This window comes from Lissotriton helveticus, chromosome 5_1 (genome assembly GCF_964261635.1).
Source record: "Lissotriton helveticus chromosome 5_1, aLisHel1.1, whole genome shotgun sequence".
Taxonomy (NCBI): Eukaryota; Metazoa; Chordata; class Amphibia; order Caudata; family Salamandridae; genus Lissotriton; species Lissotriton helveticus.
Genome location: NC_136065.1, coordinates 1,457,397,834 through 1,457,411,227, shown reverse-complemented (window position 1 = coordinate 1,457,411,227; position 13,394 = coordinate 1,457,397,834).

Below are 13,394 nucleotides of genomic sequence, written 5' to 3'. Positions count from 1 at the left end.
ATGATTGTGACTGAACAGGGTTCGGTCGCATTGTACTCGCAGGGCCGTAATCGACAACAGTAGGTCAGTCGACTCAGGTCCGTCCGACATCGGAATCAGGCCCCAAGTTGTGTTGTCTGCTGTTGATGCAGTGCTGAGCAATGGTCGGATTGTCGGTACTTGCACAGGGAATCTTAATGTGTGAATAGTGAGGCTTATTTAGGTCACTTCAGAAAGCGCATCTGGAGTCGGTCCAGACAGTTTTCACTCAAGTGAGAGTAAAATCACTCTGGTCGACAGTTTGCTGGAAGTAAAAGAATTCTCAGAGTGTATGTTCTAATGATTTTTCTTTTAGTGGGACAGACAAGTTGTTTTATGTTGTTTTGTTTTGTTAAAGACTATCGAAAAGACGTAAATGCTGATTTTGTAAAGGGAGTGCCAGTCGCAGGAGTTAAACTGACGTCACAAAGTGCCACGCTGGTATTGGTCAGTTACTGAGATATCGTCAAGGAACATGCAACGCTGGTATAGGTTGGTTGCTGTGAGTCCCGCTGGGATTGGACAGAGTGATTAACTCTGATTGGTAGCAGAAAATCCTAACTTGGAAGAAGCCTTGTTGAAGATTTTACTAACATAGTTTTACTGTTAGCGTAAGGAATCATGAAGTTATTAAAGTTGTTAAAAACTTTATTTAGCAAAGATGAGCCAATACCCATTAGAGAAGGAATTCCTGTAGCCCCTGATGGAACTCTCACTTCATTCTTGTCATTAGAAAAGGGTTATCATGCATGTAAATGGAAAATTGGTCTAAATATACAGGATGGTGATCTAGCATTTCCAGAGAATGGGCCTTTGAATCCTAGAATTTTAGAGAATTTAAGGAGACAAATTAACAATTTGAGACCTAATCCTAGACCTATGCAGTACGAAGCTCTTGAAGAATGGAAACATGAGGCATACAAAAGAGAAAGAGAAAGGTATCAGACTAGATACAAGAATACTGGGAGTAGATATTCAGAAACAAAATGGGATGGCCAAAAGAAAATGTGGAGAAAAGACATTGCAGGAGCAAGGATGTTTCCAGTTATGGTAGCTGAGACTAATGAGGGAGAAAAATGTAAGGAGAAAAAGAAGAATGTTGAAGAACAGAAATTTAGTAATACTGAATTAGTTGAGGAAAATGACATAGATGATGAATTTTTAAATTAATAATTAATGAATAAACCTCCACCATATCAAGAGGAACTGAACAGAGTGGAGACAAATTCTTTACCAAGTGCTCTAATATTTCAAGTAGATGTATCTCAAGAGAAATTACCCATAAGACAGAATCAAAATTCAGTTAGAGATCAGTTGCCGAGGATGGTAATACCAATGAACCCAGATGCTTTATCAGTCGCAGTGACTATTGTTCCATTTGTTCCTTTCTATAATGATGGACAAGGATTTTCTTGAGTGTCTGCTTTAACGATAACAGATAGAAATATGAGTGGAGTTTATACAGTCTACAGGAAAATAAATTAAGTTAATCAGGGATTGATTGTAAATAGTGGAGCAAATATGAATGTAGTTACAGGAGAAGAATCAGAGCCATTAATTAGTATTTCAGAAAGATCAGTTTAAACCCCAAAATGAGGTATATGTATATATAGATCCAAAAAGTTTATTGAAGATATATATTTTTTTTAAGTCCTCATCTCACCAATAAGCGTCTGCAGAAGAGGCCGTCGTACCATGCTGTGTGCCCTACAGCCACTGCCTTCGCTTAGGTCAAACCAGACCAGCCCCGTTGATGTTGGCTTGGTGTAATCATAGGACCAGGGGGGCGGGGGGTCAGGAGGGATTGTAATAGTCTCAAGTTCATGCCCCAAGACACTAAAGCCTGCCAGATGTTCACTGCGTTTTCCCTGCCTCCTCCCTGGTCCAGACGGGCCATAGCAAATGCAGCTTTAAGTCAATCCTCACACCTCGGAGGGCATAGCTCTTTCCACTTCATGCATATCTCTCTCCAGGCTAATAGTGTCAGGTATGACAACAAACCCCACTATAACTGCGGTAGGTTTTTCCCAGGCACACTATCATCTCCAAAAATTACCAGAGAGATATTCATCACAATATTGGATTTAAAGATGCCACATAGGGCATCCCTCACTTACCTCCAGTAGGCTCTGAGATCAGGGCACTCATAGAAGATGTGTATATCGTTGGCATTCAAAAGGTTACATCCTGGGCTCTTGGGGGAAGATAAAGGGGCAAACTTGGCAATTGTGGCAGGTGTGTAATAGAGTCTGTTACCCACATAGAAGTGGTTCTTTTTTATGCTGGCCGGTTTGACATGTTTATAGAGGAGTTTCAAAGAGGGTTCATAAAGATCAGATACAATTGACTCATGGGGGGGACTGGTTCCAAACTGCATGTTGTGGAGGAAGTTCTATATCGTCAGCTTCCATGTGTTTCCCATACCAGATGGAAACTTCTTTCTTTTTACGATGGGCAGTCTGCAAGAGCTGCTCTATTTCCCAATCTCCTCTTATGTCCCCCATTTCCGCTTTGAACCAAGAAACTAGCTGCAAGTATTTAAACCACATCCAATCCTAGCCCTTAGTGCCTTCCAAGGATGGACCCCCTCCTCTGAGATAAGCTCTGACCAGATGGTAATGCCCGCCCTCTTTAATGGGATTGCGAGACTATCCTTCAGACAGATCGGGGTCCCTGGTAAGTCCCATATGGGTGCAAAGTCTGAATAGTACCCAATCCCCCATCTACATCTCACCCTGAACGAAATATCCAGGGTGGCCCTAAGTACCTTCAGACGCACCCGTTTAAAAAAACCTTGGTGCCCCAAACTTATACAGAAAGCCCTCCTCTCCACCGCCGCCCTCTGTCATAACCATTTCAACAAATAGCCTCCCCCAAGATGACTCCTCCGGTTTTACAAGTAACATCCTGATATTTTTTAATTGGAAAGCAATAGAATACCACCTAATATCCAGGAGGGCAAACCCTCCCTGGTGAGCCGACGTCTCAGCTTTTTCCAGGACAATCTGGCTCCCTTGTTGGCCCAAATAAAGCTTCCAATCTTAATTTGGATTTTGCCAATGCCCATACTAGGAAACGGTAGAGGGATTGTGTTGAATAGGTATGTCAGTTTAGGCAGGATGACCATCTTCACCAGGTTCACCCTACCGAAGATTGTCAATGGAGATTCCTCCACCTGACAAATAGACGGTCTATCTCTTTACTAGTCCGGGTTAAGTTGATCTGGGAATTTTATCCAGGTTCTTAACAGTAATGATGCCCAACTCTTTACTTGCCTGACACTCCCACTCGTCAATATGCAGGCAGATTACCGCGGGTTTGGAGGTATTGGCTAAATAACCTGATAAGGAGCCAAATTCCTCCAGCAGTGTTTCAACCTTTGGTATGACCTCCCCTGGGTTGTTTGTGTATAACAGCTGATCGTCTACATAGAGGTCCAGCTTACTACTATATTGTAGAGATTTAAAAGGGGAGATTGAGTCATCTAATCTTATTGCTTGTGCCAATGGCTTGATGTAAATGTCAAACTGGAGGGGTGAAATAGGACAACCTTGTCTTGTTCCTCTTTGGATGTTAAAACTATCTGTCAACGAGCCATTTAACAAGATCTTTGCAGAGGCTCCCTGATAGCAATTTATCATGGTCTGTATAAAAATTGGTCCGAAGCCCATCAGCCTGAGGACTTCCCATAGATACACCCAGCACATTCTGCCGAATGCCTTGGCCGCATCGAGAGCGACTACGGTCAAGGGATCCTATCTAGCCATAGCCAAATCGATGTTACCTATTAGCTGTTGCGTCTGCTCCTGGATATATCTTCCAGGTACAAACCCCTTTTGATAAGCGTTATTCAGGCTGGGAAGCAACTTGGCCAGTCTCCCTGCCAAAATACTTATGAAGATCTTATAATGGGCATTCAGCAGGGAGAGTGGTTGGTAGAAATTCGCCTTTAGGGGGTCCTTCCCAGGTTTCAGAATAAGGACAATAGTAGCTTCTTTCCAAGTCCTAGGGACCTGACCTGTTGAACTGTATACTGAAATAAATAGCTCACACAGTATCAGAACCAATTCATCTGTAAGAAGTTTATAGACCTCGCTTGGGAGTGTGTCTCTACCCGCAGCCTTCTTATTTTTACATTTATTAATTTGATCTTTAATCTCTCCCTCAGTAAATGGGGCATCTAAAAATCCACGGCTGCCGACCATCGATGTTAACAAGGATTTACCTTTCAACCAGGCTCGTAGGGGTCCAGGGCTAGGGACTGTTTCCTCTTTATAAAGCTCGGAGAATAGGGAAAGGAGACAAGCCTGCATTTCCTTTATACTGCTTGACTTCTTCCCATTTCCATTTATGATGAGTTCATTGATATTATTCTTGGAGCGATCCACTCTTGCTTTCCATGCTAACAAAGCACCTGCCTTCTCACCATACTCCCACTTAGAAAATCATGGGCTACTGGATCCCTTACAGTCGGGTTTCAGGGCAGCCCATAGTACTGAGACAGCATTGGTGGAAGTAATTGACAATATTAGATTGGCTCTGGATAGGGGTAAGTCAATCATTCTTGTTCTGCTGGACCTCTCTGCAGCCTTTGACACCATCTCCCACAGTATTTTATTACATCGGATCTGGGAGATTGGTGTCAGGGGACACGCTTTAAAATGGTTCCAGAGCTATCTAACTGACCGTGTTACAACTGTCCAGGTTGGAAACTCTGTCTCAAGTAGAAGGCTTGTTAAGATGGGAGTGCCAAGGGGCTCCATTCTAAATCCGACTCTTTTTAATCTGTACATGACCCCTTTGGCCGGGGTGATTAGATCATATGGATTTGATGTTGTGTCATACGCTGACAACACGCAGATCTTGGACACCCTGGGCCCAGATCCATCAGAAACTAAAATTGTATGTCTCACATCGACAGGTGGATGAGCTCAAATCGTCTCCAACTAAATGGAGGTAAGTCTGAGATCATGCTCTTTGGCAAAGCTAGCGAGCATTGGTCTCATGACTGGTGGCCTTTGAATCTCGGCTCATGTCCAATACTCAAATCAATGGTGGAAACAGGCTTCTATATGGACAGTCAGTTGTCAATGAAAAATCAGATTAGCCATATAGTTGGCTCATGTTTCGGAGTGATGCGTCAACTTCGGAAGGTTTTCAAGTGGATCCCTATGGAGGCCAGGAAACCACTAGCACAGGGCTTGGTAATAAACCACCTGGATTATGGAAATGCCTTGCTGTCATTGATAAATGAAAGCTATTTAACTAAACTCCAAATCCTGCAGAATACAGCGGCGAGATTGGTTCTGAACCTTCCACCTAGATCCTCATCTGCTCCCTTTTCACCTACGCACCATCTCAGATCACAACTGTTTTCGAAAGAAATTGAAATCTTGGCTATTTGACAAATAAGCAAGTATCTTATCAGAGCCGTCTGCAAGCACCATGAGATTTCCGAGTGATATGTGCGCCATACAAATGCCCCTGATTTGATTTGATTTGATACGCAAAGTTCTGAATTTTTTTACTCAGCCATTGAGCTCTACACTTTTGATCCAATCTTCCCCTATACTCCTGCCGGGCACTTTCCAGATCCCTCAAAACTCATGCCAGCCTACCAGGGCTCCCTTGATTGAGCAGATCTCTCTCCTGCTCTAACTGTAGGATTTTCCCCTCGATGGCCTGTAACTCCAGAGCCTCTGCTCTATTCCTAGAGCAGATGTGACAATGTAACATGCCCCTCAGGTAAGCCTTGAAGGCATCCCACACAAAATCTATGGTGGTCGAGCCGATGTTCATTGCAAAATATCCAGAGTAGCTGTCTTAATAACCCTCATAATCTCAGGATCAGCCAGCAGGGATTTTTTAAGCGTCAATCTGGGTGGTAGATTGGGGCTTTTTCGAGAAAAAAGGAACAACACAGGGGCATGGTCAGATAAATGACTAGGCAGAACCGTTATATCTGTCATATTATCTTTACAGGACCTGTCAATTAAGACATAGTCTATTCTTGAAGAGTGACCATGTTTCTTGCTATAGAACGTACCCCTTGAGCGTCACACATTTATGCCCTCCATACATCACTGAGCCCCAGATCATGCAGCATGTTCTTCATGGCTCGACGGACTCGTGGTGCCCCTATATAATAACTCTGATTTGATTTATCTTTTCGAGGATCAAAAAGGACATTAAAGCCCCCTCCGATTATTAAGGGTGTGGCGACTTCGATTAATTTAGATTGTAGTCTACAGATATGGGCCGGGTCATCTGTATTAGGGCCATAAAAAGAGACACAAGTCAAGACTGACCCTCCAAAATCCAATAAGGCCACTATCCACCTCTCAGAATGGTCAGTTTGGATAGATTTAATAGTACAGCCTGCCCCCTATTTCATCAATGTAGCCACTCCCTTACTGTGAATTGTCTGTTCAGAGGTACAAAAGTATTTTACCCAAGCACATTTTGTGAATATAATGTGGCATTCTGCGTAACTTAGATGGGTCTCCTGAATGAGACAAATTTGTGCGGGAGAAAGCTCTAAATGCTTTAGTACAAGCCTTTGTCTGCGGGGACACCTTAATCCATTGACATTCCATGCGTTAAATTTTACCTCACTTGTCAGCGAGCGGTTACTGCCATCCAATTTCGATTCCCAGAACGGACGGTCTGATATTAACATGAGAATGAGAAAATGTTTTTGTTTTATACCCACTGCTCCCCACCTCGTGCTCCCCCCCCTCCCCCGCCCACCCAATGGCCACCTCAACCCATGGTAAACTCTCCCTGCTATTAGGCTAAGCCTATTTGGCCTCAACCCCCTCTGCATTGAAAAAAAAGAAAGATTTAGGACTAAAATCTCGCGGGTTGGAGTCTCTATCTAGCACCGGCCCTCCTTATGCTCCACCTCCGAAACATGGCGGCCGCAAGCTAAATGGTCGCAGCCGCAGCTCCCCCCTGGCTCCTAACGATCCTGTGATTTCTCGCTGGTTTGCTGGTTAGGAAATCGGAATGCAAGTGAATTGAAGATCCCCGCCACCCCCACTCCTACCTCGAGGTGTTCGGCTTTCTCTGTGTTTTTGGTGGGGTTGTTCTCTCTGTACTCTGCCGGCTTGGCGTGCTGTGGACCCCGCATAGCCCCGTACCTCAGAGGCAGCTCTGTGGCGCTCCGTCTCTCGCAGTGGGAGGGTGCGTCCTGCGATTGGCAGTGCAGCAGTACTGCCTGTTTTCGGCTCCAGGTTACAGGGGGTAGAGTCAGCAGTTGCGATTACTCAAGTGTCTAGACCTGTGGTGGCAGCAAAATCAAAGGGAATGAAGAGGCTGCTATTCAGGTAGGGTGTATTGACGCCAACCTGAGTGACAAGGTATCAGTGGTTACTTGGAGAGGAGGTAAGGGCAAGTCTGGCCTGGTGAAGGATTGTGCTGGCGTTTATGTGCCTGGGGGCTATCCGGAGGAGACATTTGTGATTTCTCGTGTGCCTGACAAGGAAGAGGCCATTTGAATCTTTCTTATTGCATGGAGACAAGTGAGGCTCAGATTTTAGACATTGTACCTCCCAAAGTCAGTAGATATACCCTGCGAGCCAGAGCAGCTCACCCCTCCTCTAAAATTGCCATTACACATCCTATCTTACCCCCTAGAGTCTTCCCCCAATCTCAGAAGTCAATGTTTTAACCAGACACCCTAAACATAAGGGAGAGAACTTAGAGTCCAGCGCTGTTACAAAGGGGCAGGGGCAAGAAAGCACTGGCTTCAAAAGTGAAGATAACTCCCTCATTAAAAACATTGTATAAGGTGATGTCTTCCTCGACTACAAGGGATCCTAAAAAGGGAGACTCTCAATTGGGCTCTCGGGGGAGTAGCACCAGTAGGTCGCAAGTAGAAAACCCTGTGGATACCATCCAGAATAAGGTACCTGACATGCTCGCTATGCCAAATATGCCACAAAGTAGTACAAAGCTAATGGACCTCCAGAAAGTCTAAATGAAGAGCTCCAAGGGCACACTACCTATCATCCACCCTGCAGTGGGGTTAACTAATAGATTCTCCCCTCTGGCGTCTCAAGACGACTGAGAAGAGCAACAAAATACCCCGGACAAGTCTGTTGAATCGGTTGCCATGCATAGATATTCTATTGGGTCTTAAAGATGAGACAGCAAGCAGGTTTTCAGAGATGGCAAGCAGGTTTACCGTATCAGAGACAAACAAGGCTGCAATTCAATCATCCTGTGCGGTATTAGCCCACAAACCTGAGGATGTCTCTCTGAGAACTGAAGCATTAGAGTCAGAGGTCCCAAAAATTAAGGAGGCTCTAAATAGCACTACGGCAGATGTGGCAAAGTTAGCGGCCCAGAATAAAGAACTGAAAGACGACATTGAACGCCTGGAAAACCACTCAAGGAAAAACAACCTGAGGCTTATTAATATCCCTGACGCGCTTGAGGGAAGAGATATTAAGAGGTTTGTAATATCTTTACTGAAAGAAACAGTGCTGAAGAACTCCCCCAGTGTTGACCTCACGCATGAGATACAGCATGTGCATCGCAATTCATTTAAGAGAAACTTGGCTAAGCAGAAGCCCAGGAAGATCTTGGTCAATTTTTTGACATACACTGTGAAGGGAGGACATTTTAACTTCAGCTCTCAGGGAAGGAATTTTAACATCTAAAGCTTCTCCTAACCCCTTCTCTATCTCCATCAGATCAGATATATCCCACATCACGGCAACAAGGCAGTGGGAGCTGGGGAGGAGATTGGAGGAACTGACTAGCCTGGGGGCTAAGGCCCAATTGAGGTTTCCCACGTCATTGCGTATAATGTGGAATAACCACATGTATCAGTACCGCACAGTTGAGGAGGTAGACACCCTTATTGTTAAGGTTTTTGAAGATTGAGAAAAGAGTGACACCTACATCAGGAGGGTCCAGAAGTGAAATAGGTGAAGATACTCAAAGATCATCAGGTCCTTTTCTAGAATAATTAGATGAATAAATAAAAGAAATAGCACTTGGTTGTGGTTCACAGAAAAACGCTTCAAGCATAGATGTGAACAAATTAAAAGCAGATTTGGAAGGAATTATTTTAGGTATGATTAGCCCAGAGAGACTAGGTAAATATTGGTATGAAAAATTTACTTTTATGTGCAAAAATATTACAAGAAAAGCAAGAAGCCTACATGTGAAGTTTTCTGAAATTGCACAAACCTATGGAGGTGACATAGACAAGTCTAAAGCTTTACAGAAAACATACAGATTAGATTTCAGTGACAAAGAATTGGAGAGGTTGAATGTTTCAGGAAAGCGTTTGCAGATTAAGGAGTTAATCAGCACACTAAAATGTTGGGGAGAATTGGATCGATGGAAAGGAAGATGAACTCAAAAGAAGGAAGATGCCTCAGTAGCTTTACTATTGTATCCTGTGAGGGAGACAGGAGCATAAGCAGCTGATGTGACAATATATCCTATGAGAGAAGTACAAAGAGGGGAGTTTGTTCATGTCCCATGGTCAAGGCAGGATATATTATCATTTATGAATGATTTCATGAAATGAAATGAAATGAAAATGGGATTTATAGAGCGCTGCAGTTGCCCTAAGGCGTCCAGGCGCTGAAGAAAACAGAAAGAGCCCTCAAGGTTATTATTTGTTAAAGAGGAGGGTTTTTAGCTGTTTGCGGAAGCTGGTTAAATTGGGGTTGTTTCTCATCTGCGGGGGGAGAGTGTTCCAGAGTTTGGATACATTGTAGGAGAATGAGCGTCCTCCTGCTCTGGCTCTGCAGATTCTTGGAATTTTGGCTAAGAATGCCGTTGAGGAGCGAAGAGTCTTGTTGGGTTGGTATGGAGAGATCAGGGAGCAGTTAATATCTGGGCCCATTTTCCAGAATGTCTGGTGGGCAATACAGAGCGCTTTAAACTTTACTCTGTCCCGAACAGGCAGCCAGTGTAGGGTTTTTAGGCCAGTTTTTATTGAAGTCCTCCGAGGGACTCCCAGCAGCGCCCGGGCAGCGCAGTTTTGGGTGCGTTGAAGCTTTTGTAGGGTGTAGTCTAGTGCTCCCAGATAGAGGGCATTATTAAAATCCAGGCAGGATTGGATGAGGCCCTGTATAATTATTTGTCTGATTCAAGTAAACATAGGGATTCTATCAATATGTGGAGGTGTCAAATATTTAAAGGTTTTATGTTTTATTGTGAAGTGATAGGCTCTCTCTTAGCGGTGGAAAGATGAGAGCACGTGTGCTTTGTTAAAATACCCCTCACACACTAAAAAAATCCGTTAGTGTCATGCTTCATCATAGGGGTCTTCCCGTCCCTATAACGGGGCGGGCGTGCTACGACCAGACGGACTACGCGGGAGCACTGTAAAAGTGACAGATCTATGTGTAGGTGTAGTGATATCAGTGAAGTGTAGGGATCTAACTAGTGAATGCACAAAAAATGGAAAAATGGAAAAATTAAAAATTCCCTGGCTAGTAGAACAAATACATTTTATTGGTATCTCTAGCTGGAAACGTTAAAAAGGGGAGTAAAAAGTAGAGTGATTACTAACTACTAAGTCGACATGTTTCATAGACAGTCCCCAACTGCCTACTCATCAGGACCTTTCGGTGATCCCTACTAGGAAAAAAGCTCAGTTCTACAGTAATATGCCTACTGTCCTATAAATATATCAGCAAAAATAAGCTGAATATTTATGCTTCGGGGCATGAGCTGGCCCTAGTGAAGCAAAGCACCAAAAATTAGTGCCAAAAGGAAATGACCAGTGGTCTCTGTAAATGAAAAAGAGAAAAAGGGAAAGAAAGCACAGACATATTTGTATTTTCACTTCTGTTCGTTCGACGTACATCAATCTGTGAGGTCACATTCGTTACTAATTTAGTAGAATCTGTCTTAATTTCTGCCAATTCATTCGTCACGTTTGTTGTGCATTGGTCAATGTGCACCTCCTAATTATGGGCGCTCTGCCCGACGTATTTGTCCAAGCAACCGTCCAGCTGGAGGCGGTTATTTATTCATTCATCATCCATACATTTGTGGCTCAACGCACTCATACACCCAATCACACTGGTAGGAAAGAAGACCCATAGGTCATATGTTTTTTTTGAAAAAGTCAATAATCTAGCTCACAGTATGATTGAAGATAGTAATCAATACATTCATGGTATACATACTTAATCGTTCGTTTGACTGTGCCCCATGAGCTGGCAGGCGGGGGAAGTTTGTGCTCGGTCTACTGGAGAAATAAATAAATATTGCCGCCCTCAATAATGGATGCGGTACACTCAAGTTCTGGCATATACATTAGTGAGCCTGTCACCCGTTATTTAGAGACTCAGGGTCAGAGTCTGTTACTCACGTTACCGGCCTGGCGCATCGCCTCTCACCCCTACCGTGCAGCTCCGAGGACGCGTGGTCTCTCGTCTGCGCTGTAGATATACTGTCGGCAATTGCCGTCCGTGTGGATGGTTGCTTCCGGGAGACGCCCGTCGTTGAAAACACTAGACTCAGTTCAAAAATGGCCGACGGTATTTGGCACTATGAGGGGAAAATACACGGAAGTCTTTCTTCACTGCCTCTGGCTCTAACGAGTGAAACAATGTGTGAATCTTTGGATGGCGAGTAATTGTAAATAGATATTGTTTCATCAAAATTATCTCTATAGTCAAACTGGTGGGATCCCCATTTATTCACAGATCAAGAAAAATTGAATGTCAGAAAAGGGAATAAAAATGGGAATAAAAATTCGATTTTTCAATTTGTAATGAAAAATCGAATTTTTATTCCCATTTTTATTCCCTTTTCTGACATTCAATCACCACCAGTTTGACTATAGAGATATTTTGATGAAACAATATCTATTTACAATTACTCGCCATCCAAAGATTCACACATTGTTTCACTCGTTAGATATTTAAAACAAATGTATGCCTGAAACCTTCGCGGGAGTGCACTCAACAACTTCCCAAAGTTTCCTGGCGATCGGATGAATGCTGTTTTAATTGTATTTATTTATTTGAGTGTTTGTGGATACACGATTTTGTTTTTCCGCCTTGTATGTACATCCGTATTTGAAAGATTATGAGGGCCCTCGGGGGCCGATATTTAAAACATTTTTTGCCAGAAACCTTTGCGGGAGTGTACTCAACAACTTCCCAAAGTTTCCTGGCGATCGGATGAATGCTGTTTTAATTTCTCTTTATTTATTCGAGTGCTTGTGGATACACGATTTGTTGTTTTTCCATCTGGTGCGTACATCAGTATTCGAAAGATTATGAGGGTCCTGGGGGGCCGATATTTAAAACAAATTCATGCCAGAAACCTTCGCAGTAGTGTACTCAACAACTTCCCAAAGTTTCATGGCGAGCGGATCAATGGTGTAGTAAAGCATAAAGCACAAACAGACAGACAGACAGACATACATTCGTTTTTATATATATAGATTGTGGGAATTAATTTATTATTAATTAGTAATTGGCTGTTAATTTGTATTGATTAATTAATTGGTAAATATGTTAATTGTGTAATTTTTTTAGGAGGGGGTTGTGGTTTTATAGGGGAATAGGGCGGGAAGTAATTTAATTATAAATAATTTATAATTATTTGTATTAATTAATATTTATTGATTTAAAATGTTTTATTGTTAATTGTGGGGATTCATTTATTATTATTTATTAATTTGTAATTATGTTCATTGTGTCATTTTTTTAAAGAGTGGGTTGTGGGTTGATAGGGGAGTAGAGTGGAAAGTAATTTAATTTTAATACATTCATTATTATGTTTAATATCATATTTATTTATTTGTATTTTATAGTGTTAAATGTGTCAATTCATGTATTAATAATTATCCATATTTTTATTGTTAATTGTTTTTATTTATTTAATTAATTATTAATTTATTTATGTTAATTGTTAATTAATGATGTTAATTGTATCATGTTTTACGAAATTGGTGGTGTCATTTATAGGGGAATATGGTGGGAGGTAATGTATTTATAATCAATTAATTATTTGTAATTAATGCTGATTAATTAATTAAAATTTAAATAATACAATTATGTAATCATTTTGATGTGTGAGTGGTGGGGTTTAGAATGGAAAATGGTGAGAAGTAAAATATTTTTTATTCATTAATGATTTGTTGTTAATAGATATTAATTTATTAATGTAAAGTTAGTTATGTAAATTGTGTAAATATTTTTAGGTGTGTGTTTTGGTGTTTATTGGGGTGGAGGGTGGATATTAATGTAGTTTAAATGAATACATCATTACTTGATCATTAATATTAATTTATTATTTGATAAATACTTTTGGTAATTGTTTATTTTGTATTCTGTTTGGGGATGTAGGTTCTATAGCTGTAACAAGTGGGTAGTACATTCATTTGT